Source organism: Larus michahellis, unplaced genomic scaffold, assembly GCF_964199755.1.
Source record: "Larus michahellis unplaced genomic scaffold, bLarMic1.1 SCAFFOLD_35, whole genome shotgun sequence".
Classification (NCBI taxonomy): domain Eukaryota; kingdom Metazoa; phylum Chordata; class Aves; order Charadriiformes; family Laridae; genus Larus; species Larus michahellis.
In genome coordinates this window covers 296,493-308,224 of record NW_027436006.1, presented here as the reverse complement: position 1 = coordinate 308,224, position 11,732 = coordinate 296,493, and positions in this window count along the sequence as shown.

Genomic DNA, 11,732 nt, shown 5'->3' with positions numbered 1-11,732 from the left:
CTTTGCTAAGACTCTCCAGAGAGCCGTCCTCAAAACAAACACACATCTTGACATATCTCCCACATTGATCGCAGTGTCTCCAGAAACGGCATTCAAGGAGCCAGGACCTTTTCTCCCTACACTGTCCATTGAGTTGTCCTCAAAACCAATATACATCCTGCTATATCTCCCACATGGAAAGTGCCAGGAGGGAGAAGTGGGGATTATGTTTAGACTTTCTCAGAACTGCTTCAAATCAACTAGATATCTTTGTGCTGTAAATCTCCCAACAGCCAAATGCAAAAGCAGCAAACATCTCGCTGTATGTCCCACATTGAAAGTGCCAAGAGAGAGCTTGCTCTCCCTGTCTTTGAGTACTGTTTTCACTGTCCCGGTTACCTCTTTGCTAACATTCTCTTCAGAGCCGCAGTGAAACCAGGAACCACGTGGAGAAAGCACCCACACTGAAAGTGCCTGGAGGGAACATTGGGGCTTCTTCTCAGTGTCTCTGACATAGGGTTTCACTGTCCCGGGAAAGTCTCTGCTAACACCGTGCAGAGCGCTGTGCCCAATATACAGAAACGTCTTGCGGTATCTCCTACAGGGAAAGTGCCAGGAGGGAATTGCGGAGCTTGTTCTCAGTGTCTCTGAGAATTGCTCTGATTATCTGTGTGACCTCTTTGCTAAGACTCTCCAGAGAGCCGTCCTCAAAACCAACACACATCTTGACATATCTCCCACATTGATCGCAGTGTCTCCAGAAACGGCATTCAAGGAGCCAGGACCTTTTCTCCCTACACTGTCCATTGAGTTGTCCTCAAAACCAATATACATCCTGCTATATCTCCCACATGGAAAGTGCCAGGAGGGAGAAGTGGGGATTATGTTTAGACTTTCTCGGAACTGCTTCAAATCAACTAGATATCTTTGTGCTGTAAATCTCCCAACAGCCAAACGCAAAAGCAGCAAACATCTCGCTGTATGTCCCACATTGAAAGTGCCAAGAGAGAGCTTGCTCTCCCTGTCTTTGAGTACTGTTTTCACTGTCCCGGTTACCTCTTTGCTAACATTCTCTTCAGAGCTGCAGTGAAACCAGGAACCACGTGGAGAAAGCACCCACACTGAAAGTGCCTGGAGGGAACATTGGGGCTTCTTCTCAGTGTCTCTGACATAGGGTTTCACTGTCCCGGGAAAGTCTCTGCTAACACCGTGCAGAGCGCTGTGCCCAATATACAGAAACGTCTTGCGGTATCTCCTACAGGGAAAGTGCCAGGAGGGAATTGTGGAGCTTGTTCTCAGTGTCTCTGAGAATTGCTCTGATTATCTGTGTGACCTCTTTGCTAAGACTCTCCAGAGAGCCGTCCTCAAAACAAACACACATCTTGACATATCTCCCACATTGATCGCAGTGTCTCCAGAAACGGCATTCAAGGAGCCAGGACCTTTTCTCCCTACACTGTCCATTGAGTTGTCCTCAAAACCAATATACATCCTGCTATATCTCCCACATGGAAAGTGCCAGGAGGGAGAAGTGGGGATTATGTTTAGACTTTCTCGGAACTGCTTCAAATCAACTAGATATCTTTGTGCTGTAAATCTCCCAACAGCCAAACGCAAAAGCAGCAAACATCTCGCTGTATGTCCCACATCCAAAGTGCCAAGAGAGAGCTTGCTCTCCCTGTCTTTGAGTACTGTTTTCACTGTCCCGGTTACCTCTTTGCTAACATTCTCTTCAGAGCTGCAGTGAAACCAGGAACCACGTGGAGAAGGCACCCACACTGAAAGTGCCTGGAGGGAACATTGGGGCTTCTTCTCAGTGTCTCTGACATAGGGTTTCACTGTCCTGGGAAAGTCTCTGCTAACACCGTGCAGAGCGCTGTGCCCAATATACAGAAACGTCTTGCGGTATCTCCTACAGGGAAAGTGCCAGGAGGGAATTGCGGAGCTTGTTCTCAGTGTCTCTGAGAATTGCTCTGATTATCTGTGTGACCTCTTTGCTAAGACTCTCCAGAGAGCCGTCCTCAAAACAAACACACATCTTGACATATCTCCCACATTGATCGCAGTGTCTCCAGAAACGGCATTCAAGGAGCCAGGACCTTTTCTCCCTACACTGTCCATTGAGTTGTCCTCAAAACCAATATACATCCTGCTATATCTCCCACATGGAAAGTGCCAGGAGGGAGAAGTGGGGATTATGTTTAGACTTTCTCGGAACTGCTTCAAATCAACTAGATATCTTTGTGCTGTAAATCTCCCAACAGCCAAACGCAAAAGCAGCAAACATCTCGCTGTATGTCCCACATTGAAAGTGCCAAGAGAGAGCTTGCTCTCCCTGTCTTTGAGTACTGTTTTCACTGTCCCGGTTACCTCTTTGCTAACATTCTCTTCAGAGCTGCAGTGAAACCAGGAACCACGTGGAGAAAGCACCCACACTGAAAGTGCCTGGAGGGAACATTGGGGCTTCTTCTCAGTGTCTCTGACATAGGGTTTCACTGTCCCGGGAAAGTCTCTGCTAACACCGTGCAGAGCGCTGTGCCCAATATACAGAAACGTCTTGCGGTATCTCCTACAGGGAAAGTGCCAGGAGGGAATTGTGGAGCTTGTTCTCAGTGTCTCTGAGAATTGCTCTGATTATCTGTGTGACCTCTTTGCTAAGACTCTCCAGAGAGCCGTCCTCAAAACAAACACACATCTTGACATATCTCCCACATTGATCGCAGTGTCTCCAGAAACGGCATTCAAGGAGCCAGGACCTTTTCTCCCTACACTGTCCATTGAGTTGTCCTCAAAACCAATATACATCCTGCTATATCTCCCACATGGAAAGTGCCAGGAGGGAGAAGTGGGGATTATGTTTAGACTTTCTCGGAACTGCTTCAAATCAACTAGATATCTTTGTGCTGTAAATCTCCCAACAGCCAAATGTAAAAGCAGCAAACATCTCACTGTATGTCCCACATCGAAAGTGCCAGAGAGTAATGTAGAGCTAGCTCTCCCTGTCTTTGAGTACTGTTTTCACTGTCCCGGTTACCTCTTTGCTAACATTCTCTTCAGAGCTGCAGTGAAACCAGGAACCACGTGGAGAAAGCACCCACACTGAAAGTGCCTGGAGGGAACATTGGGGCTTCTTCTCAGTGTCTCTGACATAGGGTTTCACTGTCCCGGGAAAGTCTCTGCTAACACCGTGCAGAGCGCTGTGCCCAATATACAGAAACGTCTTGCGGTATCTCCTACAGGGAAAGTGCCAGGAGGGAATTGTGGAGCTTGTTCTCAGTGTCTCTGAGAATTGCTCTGATTATCTGTGTGACCTCTTTGCTAAGACTCTCCAGAGAGCCGTCCTCAAAACAAACACACATCTTGACATATCTCCCACATTGATCGCAGTGTCTCCAGAAACGGCATTCAAGGAGCCAGGACCTTTTCTCCCTACACTGTCCATTGAGTTGTCCTCAAAACCAATATACATCCTGCTATATCTCCCACATGGAAAGTGCCAGGAGGGAGAAGTGGGGATTATGTTTAGACTTTCTCAGAACTGCTTCAAATCAACTAGATATCTTTGTGCTGTAAATCTCCCAACAGCCAAATGCAAAAGCAGCAAACATCTCGCTGTATGTCCCACATCCAAAGTGCCAAGAGAGAGCTTGCTCTCCCTGTCTTTGAGTACTGTTTTCACTGTCCCGGTTACCTCTTTGCTAACATTCTCTTCAGAGCCGCAGTGAAACCAGGAACCACGTGGAGAAAGCACCCACACTGAAAGTGCCTGGAGGGAACATTGGGGCTTCTTCTCAGTGTCTCTGACATAGGGTTTCACTGTCCCGGGAAAGTCTCTGCTAACACCGTGCAGAGCGCTGTGCCCAATATACAGAAACGTCTTGCGGTATCTCCTACAGGGAAAGTGCCAGGAGGGAATTGCGGAGCTTGTTCTCAGTGTCTCTGAGAATTGCTCTGATTATCTGTGTGACCTCTTTGCTAAGACTCTCCAGAGAGCCGTCCTCAAAACCAACACACATCTTGACATATCTCCCACATTGATCGCAGTGTCTCCAGAAACGGCATTCAAGGAGCCAGGACCTTTTCTCCCTACACTGTCCATTGAGTTGTCCTCAAAACCAATATACATCCTGCTATATCTCCCACATGGAAAGTGCCAGGAGGGAGAAGTGGGGATTATGTTTAGACTTTCTCGGAACTGCTTCAAATCAACTAGATATCTTTGTGCTGTAAATCTCCCAACAGCCAAACGCAAAAGCAGCAAACATCTCGCTGTATGTCCCACATCCAAAGTGCCAAGAGAGAGCTTGCTCTCCCTGTCTTTGAGTACTGTTTTCACTGTCCCGGTTACCTCTTTGCTAACATTCTCTTCAGAGCCGCAGTGAAACCAGGAACCACGTGGAGAAAGCACCCACACTGAAAGTGCCTGGAGGGAACATTGGGGCTTCTTCTCAGTGTCTCTGACATAGGGTTTCACTGTCCCGGGAAAGTCTCTGCTAACACCGTGCAGAGCGCTGTGCCCAATATACAGAAACGTCTTGCGGTATCTCCTACAGGGAAAGTGCCAGGAGGGAATTGCGGAGCTTGTTCTCAGTGTCTCTGAGAATTGCTCTGATTATCTGTGTGACCTCTTTGCTAAGACTCTCCAGAGAGCCGTCCTCAAAACAAACACACATCTTGACATATCTCCCACATTGATCGCAGTGTCTCCAGAAACGGCATTCAAGGAGCCAGGAGGTTTTCTCCCTACACTGTCCATTGAGTTGTCCTCAAAACCAATATACATCCTGCTATATCTCCCACATGGAAAGTGCCAGGAGGGAGAAGTGGGGATTATGTTTAGACTTTCTCGGAACTGCTTCAAATCAACTAGATATCTTTGTGCTGTAAATCTCCCAACAGCCAAACGCAAAAGCAGCAAACATCTCGCTGTATGTCCCACATCCAAAGTGCCGAGAGAGCTTGCTCTCCCTGTCTTTGAGTACTGTTTTCACTGTCCCGGTTACCTCTTTGCTAACATTCTCTTCAGAGCTGCAGTGAAACCAGGAACCACGTGGAGAAAGCACCCACACTGAAAGTGCCTGGAGGGAACATTGGGGCTTCTTCTCAGTGTCTCTGACATAGGGTTTCACTGTCCCGGGAAAGTCTCTGCTAACACCGTGCAGAGCGCTGTGCCCAATATACAGAAACGTCTTGCGGTATCTCCTACAGGGAAAGTGCCAGGAGGGAATTGCGGAGCTTGTTCTCAGTGTCTCTGAGAATTGCTCTGATTATCTGTGTGACCTCTTTGCTAAGACTCTCCAGAGAGCCGTCCTCAAAACAAACACACATCTTGACATATCTCCCACATTGATCGCAGTGTCTCCAGAAACGGCATTCAAGGAGCCAGGACCTTTTCTCCCTACACTGTCCATTGAGTTGTCCTCAAAACCAATATACATCCTGCTATATCTCCCACATGGAAAGTGCCAGGAGGGAGAAGTGGGGATTATGTTTAGACTTTCTCGGAACTGCTTCAAATCAACTAGATATCTTTGTGCTGTAAATCTCCCAACAGCCAAACGCAAAAGCAGCAAACATCTCGCTGTATGTCCCACATTGAAAGTGCCAAGAGAGAGCTTGCTCTCCCTGTCTTTGAGTACTGTTTTCACTGTCCCGGTTACCTCTTTGCTAACATTCTCTTCAGAGCTGCAGTGAAACCAGGAACCACGTGGAGAAAGCACCCACACTGAAAGTGCCTGGAGGGAACATTGGGGCTTCTTCTCAGTGTCTCTGACATAGGGTTTCACTGTCCCGGGAAAGTCTCTGCTAACACCGTGCAGAGCGCTGTGCCCAATATACAGAAACGTCTTGCGGTATCTCCTACAGGGAAAGTGCCAGGAGGGAATTGTGGAGCTTGTTCTCAGTGTCTCTGAGAATTGCTCTGATTATCTGTGTGACCTCTTTGCTAAGACTCTCCAGAGAGCCGTCCTCAAAACAAACACACATCTTGACATATCTCCCACATTGATCGCAGTGTCTCCAGAAACGGCATTCAAGGAGCCAGGACCTTTTCTCCCTACACTGTCCATTGAGTTGTCCTCAAAACCAATATACATCCTGCTATATCTCCCACATGGAAAGTGCCAGGAGGGAGAAGTGGGGATTATGTTTAGACTTTCTCGGAACTGCTTCAAATCAACTAGATATCTTTGTGCTGTAAATCTCCCAACAGCCAAATGTAAAAGCAGCAAACATCTCACTGTATGTCCCACATCGAAAGTGCCAGAGAGTAATGTAGAGCTAGCTCTCCCTGTCTTTGAGTACTGTTTTCACTGTCCCGGTTACCTCTTTGCTAACATTCTCTTCAGAGCTGCAGTGAAACCAGGAACCACGTGGAGAAAGCACCCACACTGAAAGTGCCTGGAGGGAACATTGGGGCTTCTTCTCAGTGTCTCTGACATAGGGTTTCACTGTCCCGGGAAAGTCTCTGCTAACACCGTGCAGAGCGCTGTGCCCAATATACAGAAACGTCTTGCGGTATCTCCTACAGGGAAAGTGCCAGGAGGGAATTGCGGAGCTTGTTCTCAGTGTCTCTGAGAATTGCTCTGATTATCTGTGTGACCTCTTTGCTAAGACTCTCCAGAGAGCCGTCCTCAAAACCAACACACATCTTGACATATCTCCCACATTGATCGCAGTGTCTCCAGAAACGGCATTCAAGGAGCCAGGACCTTTTCTCCCTACACTGTCCATTGAGTTGTCCTCAAAACCAATATACATCCTGCTATATCTCCCACATGGAAAGTGCCAGGAGGGAGAAGTGGGGATTATGTTTAGACTTTCTCGGAACTGCTTCAAATCAACTAGATATCTTTGTGCTGTAAATCTCCCAACAGCCAAACGCAAAAGCAGCAAACATCTCGCTGTATGTCCCACATCCAAAGTGCCAAGAGAGAGCTTGCTCTCCCTGTCTTTGAGTACTGTTTTCACTGTCCCGGTTACCTCTTTCTGACATTCTCTTCAGAGCTGCAGTGAAACCAGGAACCACGTGGAGAAAGCACCCACACTGAAAGTGCCTGGAGGGAACATTGGGGCTTCTTCTCAGTGTCTCTGACATAGGGTTTCACTGTCCCGGGAAAGTCTCTGCTAACACCGTGCAGAGCGCTGTGCCCAATATACAGAAACGTCTTGCGGTATCTCCTACAGGGAAAGTGCCAGGAGGGAATTGTGGAGCTTGTTCTCAGTGTCTCTGAGAATTGCTCTGATTATCTGTGTGACCTCTTTGCTAAGACTCTCCAGAGAGCCGTCCTCAAAACAAACACACATCTTGACATATCTCCCACATTGATCGCAGTGTCTCCAGAAACGGCATTCAAGGAGCCAGGACCTTTTCTCCCTACACTGTCCATTGAGTTGTCCTCAAAACCAATATACATCCTGCTATATCTCCCACATGGAAAGTGCCAGGAGGGAGAAGTGGGGATTATGTTTAGACTTTCTCGGAACTGCTTCAAATCAACTAGATATCTTTGTGCTGTAAATCTCCCAACAGCCAAACGCAAAAGCAGCAAACATCTCGCTGTATGTCCCACATCCAAAGTGCCAAGAGAGAGCTTGCTCTCCCTGTCTTTGAGTACTGTTTTCACTGTCCCGGTTACCTCTTTGCTAACATTCTCTTCAGAGCTGCAGTGAAACCAGGAACCACGTGGAGAAAGCACCCACACTGAAAGTGCCTGGAGGGAACATTGGGGCTTCTTCTCAGTGTCTCTGACATAGGGTTTCACTGTCCCGGGAAAGTCTCTGCTAACACCGTGCAGAGCGCTGTGCCCAATATACAGAAACGTCTTGCGGTATCTCCTACAGGGAAAGTGCCAGGAGGGAATTGTGGAGCTTGTTCTCAGTGTCTCTGAGAATTGCTCTGATTATCTGTGTGACCTCTTTGCTAAGACTCTCCAGAGAGCCGTCCTCAAAACAAACACACATCTTGACATATCTCCCACATTGATCGCAGTGTCTCCAGAAACGGCATTCAAGGAGCCAGGACCTTTTCTCCCTACACTGTCCATTGAGTTGTCCTCAAAACCAATATACATCCTGCTATATCTCCCACATGGAAAGTGCCAGGAGGGAGAAGTGGGGATTATGTTTAGACTTTCTCGGAACTGCTTCAAATCAACTAGATATCTTTGTGCTGTAAATCTCCCAACAGCCAAATGTAAAAGCAGCAAACATCTCACTGTATGTCCCACATCGAAAGTGCCAGAGAGTAATGTAGAGCTAGCTCTCCCTGTCTTTGAGTACTGTTTTCAGTGTCCCGGTTACCTCTTTGCTAACATTCTCTTCAGAGCTGCAGTGAAACCAGGAACCACGTGGAGAAGGCACCCACACTGAAAATGACTGGAAGGAACATTGGGGCTTCTTCTCAGTGTCTCTGACATAGGGTTTCACTGTCCCGGGAAAGTCTCTGCTAACACCCTGCAGAGCGCTGTGCCCAATATACAGAAACGTCTTGCGGTATCTCCTACAGGGAAAGTGCCAGGAGGGAATTGTCGAGCTTGTTCTCAGTGTCTATGAGAATTGCTCTGATTATCCCTGTGACCTCTTTGCTAAGACTCTCCAGAGAGCCGTCCTCAAAACAAACACACATCTTGACATATCTCCCACATTGATCGCAGTGTCTCCAGGAACGGCATTCAAGGAGCCAGGAACTTTTCTGCCCACACTCTCCGGGTACAGTTCCTTAAAACCAATATACATCCTGCTATATCTCCCACATGGAAAGTGCCAGGAGGGAGAAGTGGGGATTATGTTTAGACTTTCTCGGAACTGCTTCAAATCAACTAGATATCTTTGTGCTGTAAATCTCCCAACAGCCAAACGCAAAAGCAGCAAACATCTCGCTGTATGTCCCACATCCAAAGTGCCAAGAGAGAGCTTGCTCTCCCTGTCTTTGAGTACTGTTTTCACTGTCCCGGTTACCTCTTTGCTAACATTCTCTTCAGAGCTGCAGTGAAACCAGGAACCACGTGGAGAAGGCACCCACACTGAAAGTGCCTGGAGGGAACATTGGGGCTTCTTCTCAGTGTCTCTGACATAGGGTTTCACTGTCCCGGGAAAGTCTCTGCTAACACCGTGCAGAGCGCTGTGCCCAATATACAGAAACGTCTTGCGGTATCTCCTACAGGGAAAGTGCCAGGAGGGAATTGCGGAGCTTGTTCTCAGTGTCTCTGAGAATTGCTCTGATTATCTGTGTGACCTCTTTGCTAAGACTCTCCAGAGAGCCGTCCTCAAAACAAACACACATCTTGACATATCTCCCACATTGATCGCAGTGTCTCCAGAAACGGCATTCAAGGAGCCAGGACCTTTTCTCCCTACACTGTCCATTGAGTTGTCCTCAAAACCAATATACATCCTGCTATATCTCCCACATGGAAAGTGCCAGGAGGGAGAAGTGGGGATTATGTTTAGACTTTCTCGGAACTGCTTCAAATCAACTAGATATCTTTGTGCTGTAAATCTCCCAACAGCCAAACGCAAAAGCAGCAAACATCTCGCTGTATGTCCCACATCCAAAGTGCCAAGAGAGAGCTTGCTCTCCCTGTCTTTGAGTACTGTTTTCACTGTCCCGGTTACCTCTTTGCTAACATTCTCTTCAGAGCCGCAGTGAAACCAGGAACCACGTGGAGAAGGCACCCACACTGAAAGTGCCTGGAGGGAACATTGGGGCTTCTTCTCAGTGTCTCTGACATAGGGTTTCACTGTCCTGGGAAAGTCTCTGCTAACACCCTGCAGAGCGCTGTGCCCAATATACAGAAACGTCTTGCGGTATCTCCTACAGGGAAAGTGCCAGGAGGGAATTGTCGAGCTTGTTCTCAGTGTCTCTGAGAATTGCTCTGATTATCTGTGTGACCTCTTTGCTAAGACTCTCCAGAGAGCCGTCCTCAAAACAAACACACATCTTGACATATCTCCCACATTGATCGCAGTGTCTCCAGAAACGGCATTCAAGGAGCCAGGACCTTTTCTCCCTACACTGTCCATTGAGTTGTCCTCAAAACCAATATACATCCTGCTATATCTCCCACATGGAAAGTGCCAGGAGGGAGAAGTGGGGATTATGTTTAGACTTTCTCGGAACTGCTTCAAATCAACTAGATATCTTTGTGCTGTAAATCTCCCAACAGCCAAACGCAAAAGCAGCAAACATCTCGCTGTATGTCCCACATTGAAAGTGCCAAGAGAGAGCTTGCTCTCCCTGTCTTTGAGTACTGTTTTCACTGTCCCGGTTACCTCTTTGCTAACATTCTCTTCAGAGCTGCAGTGAAACCAGGAACCACGTGGAGAAAGCACCCACACTGAAAGTGCCTGGAGGGAACATTGGGGCTTCTTCTCAGTGTCTCTGACATAGGGTTTCACTGTCCCGGGAAAGTCTCTGCTAACACCGTGCAGAGCGCTGTGCCCAATATACAGAAACGTCTTGCGGTATCTCCTACAGGGAAAGTGCCAGGAGGGAATTGTCGAGCTTGTTCTCAGTGTCTCTGAGAATTGCTCTGATTATCCCTGTGACCTCTTTGCTAAGACTCTCCAGAGAGCCGTCCTCAAAACAAACACACATCTTGACATATCTCCCACATTGATCGCAGTGTCTCCAGGAACGGCATTCAAGGAGCCAGGAACTTTTCTGCCCACACTCTCCGGGTACAGTTCCTTAAAACCAATATACATCCTGCTATATCTCCCACATGGAAAGTGCCAGGAGGGAGAAGTGGGGATTATGTTTAGACTTTCTCGGAACTGCTTCAAATCAACTAGATATCTTTGTGCTGTAAATCTCCCAACAGCCAAACGCAAAAGCAGCAAACATCTCGCTGTATGTCCCACATCCAAAGTGCCAAGAGAGAGCTTGCTCTCCCTGTCTTTGAGTACTGTTTTCACTGTCCCGGTTACCTCTTTGCTAACATTCTCTTCAGAGCCGCAGTGAAACCAGGAACCACGTGGAGAAGGCACCCACACTGAAAGTGCCTGGAGGGAACATTGGGGCTTCTTCTCAGTGTCTCTGACATAGGGTTTCACTGTCCTGGGAAAGTCTCTGCTAACACCCTGCAGAGCGCTGTGCCCAATATACAGAAACGTCTTGCGGTATCTCCTACAGGGAAAGTGCCAGGAGGGAATTGCGGAGCTTGTTCTCAGTGTCTCTGAGAATTGCTCTGATTATCTGTGTGACCTCTTTGCTAAGACTCTCCAGAGAGCCGTCCTCAAAACAAACACACATCTTGACATATCTCCCACATTGATCGCAGTGTCTCCAGAAACGGCATTCAAGGAGCCAGGACCTTTTCTCCCTACACTGTCCATTGAGTTGTCCTCAAAACCAATATACATCCTGCTATATCTCCCACATGGAAAGTGCCAGGAGGGAGAAGTGGGGATTATGTTTAGACTTTCTCGGAACTGCTTCAAATCAACTAGATATCTTTGTGCTGTAAATCTCCCAACAGCCAAACGCAAAAGCAGCAAACATCTCGCTGTATGTCCCACATTGAAAGTGCCAAGAGAGAGCTTGCTCTCCCTGTCTTTGAGTACTGTTTTCACTGTCCCAGTTACCTCTTTGCTGACATTCTCTTCAGAGCTGCAGTGAAACCAGGAATCACGTGGAGAAAGCACCCACACTGAAAGTGCCTGGAGGGAACATTGGGGCTTCTTCTCAGTGTCTCTGACATAGGGTTTCACTGTCCCGGGAAAGTCTCTGCTAACACCGTGCAGAGCGCTGT